The sequence below is a fragment of the Macadamia integrifolia genome, unplaced genomic scaffold (genome assembly GCF_013358625.1).
Source record: "Macadamia integrifolia cultivar HAES 741 unplaced genomic scaffold, SCU_Mint_v3 scaffold484, whole genome shotgun sequence".
Classification (NCBI taxonomy): domain Eukaryota; kingdom Viridiplantae; phylum Streptophyta; class Magnoliopsida; order Proteales; family Proteaceae; genus Macadamia; species Macadamia integrifolia.
In genome coordinates this window covers 181,873-183,686 of record NW_024870464.1, presented here as the reverse complement: position 1 = coordinate 183,686, position 1,814 = coordinate 181,873, and the positions used below count along the sequence as shown (strand labels likewise).

Sequence of the window (1,814 nt, the reverse complement as noted above, 5' to 3'; positions counted from 1 at the left end):
CTATAAAAAGGAACCGAGAATGAGATGTAAGGCTTGGTAGGCTGGCCGGCTGTAGTGTTCAATCAATCCAGCCTTTTCTAAAATTTGCAGAGGCACATAATCAAGAGATTATGAGTTATGACTAATCTCATGGTAACCATGGCTACATTTTCTTGCGCATTTTTCTGCAAAGTTTTCCATATAACACTTTTTCCAACCCAATCAGACCACATCTACTTACTAGGCTGGCATAGTTTTGTTATTCAAGTGGTCTGATTTCGAGTCTTCAGACCCTAATTATCATACTTGACCTAGGTCAAACAATTCCCTCACTCGATTGAAATTGAACAGGAAAATCAGATGTCATAAATAAAATAGATAACAACAAGTCACCAAAAAAATAAATTGGAAGATATCTGTAAGCTCCATTCATAAAATAAATAAATAAATACAGAGGGTTTGAGCACCAGCAATTGGATCAAAATTATATCAGCCAAATTGAAGGCTAGGATCCTGTAAGAATGGAGGCTCTTATCAGGACAATGTCGACCACATGAATGAAATTAAGTTGCTCGAGGAAATTCCAAATTCCAAAATGAGGCTAAAAATTGCATTCTCTAAATTAAGCATCATGAATGCATGCCTTCTTGAAGAGACACTGATTTCAGACTATTTTCCATTTCTTTTATGATTACTTCCAACCATACCGTTGAGGTCTGCCCATGACGTTTTCATCACAAAAGTCGAGCTTTTGGAAAGAGGGGATTTCACTCCAATGATCTAATCAACTCGTCTACTACAATTTTGAATCATGCGATAAAATTTTTTACAGGAACTCCAAACCACAATGCAAAAGTTCAACAATATCAATCCAAACACCAACCAGTAGATAGTAAAGAGGAAAAAATTGCACTAACGTACATCGAAAACGCAGCTGAGGTTTTGACCATGAAGAAGAAAACGCAGACAGGTCACTGAAGCACTGATAGAGAACAATATTTTCAGAAGCAGAGGTTGAACATACCTCTCCGTCAATGGGGTTTCGCGGTTCTGGTTTTCCCCCGCCGGCTTCCTCTGCGTCGCAGACTCGAAGACGAACAAGCTACAAAAAGGCTTGAGACCCTGAACATAAAGGTGGTCCTGGGCCTGAACTGACCAAAACCCCAAAATTAGCCCATTCGAATCACACATTACACAATGGGGCACAGTCCAGCAATCATAGAATGGGTTTGGGGCTCTACGCTAGCTTTGTCAAATTAAAGCCCATCCTAAACATAGCCCTCAGTAAAGGTATTGATCTGTTCAGTTTTGGTGTTGATGGTTCGATTTAGTTCGATGCAAGATTTCTTAGGCAAAATCAAAACTGAATCATTTAATAAACGGTTTCATATATTAAAATCGTAATCATTTATAATCTATTTTTCTAATTAAAGCCCATCCAAAACATTGCCAGCGTGAGGCAAGCTAGCGGGTGGCACCAATGGACATGCAGAACGAGGCATCACACAAGAGGTACAGGGTCATTTCAAAAGGGCAAAAAGAGAGATAGACATGACTGATGCTAGCTTGTAGTATGCGGGCGGTGTGCCCAGTCTTTTTCCTATTGTTTTTTTATGGAAAGAAAATCATGTATGATTAAAGTAAAAAAGGAAGTTACTTGGTCGCATGGCCCCTAAGCCCAAACATAGAGGTGTGCAAAATTGCCACCCCACCCCCTGGGAAATAAAAATCTCATTCAAATAGTCAAATACATTTATCTGTAAATATAGCATATTTGATTCCATCCACAAATCCATTTTCTTCCCTATGAGTTCCAGTATTGATAAGAATTCTAG

The 1,814-nt window shown here is 38.9% G+C and overlaps 1 protein-coding gene across 2 annotated transcripts in view; it reads right to left on the bottom strand.

Moving 5' to 3' along the window:
- LOC122068929 (protein BCCIP homolog) overlaps positions 1-1,147 on the bottom strand; it is a 9,482-nt gene extending 8,335 nt beyond the window's left edge. The window contains exon 1 of one of the 2 annotated variants that reach the window (XM_042632833.1): positions 1,004-1,147. The gene's annotated coding sequence lies outside the window, so the exon portion shown is untranslated. The remainder of the gene's footprint in view (positions 1-1,003) is intronic. The other variant, XM_042632834.1, reaches the window with a different exon arrangement.
- Between the last annotated feature and the right edge of the window lie 667 nt (positions 1,148-1,814).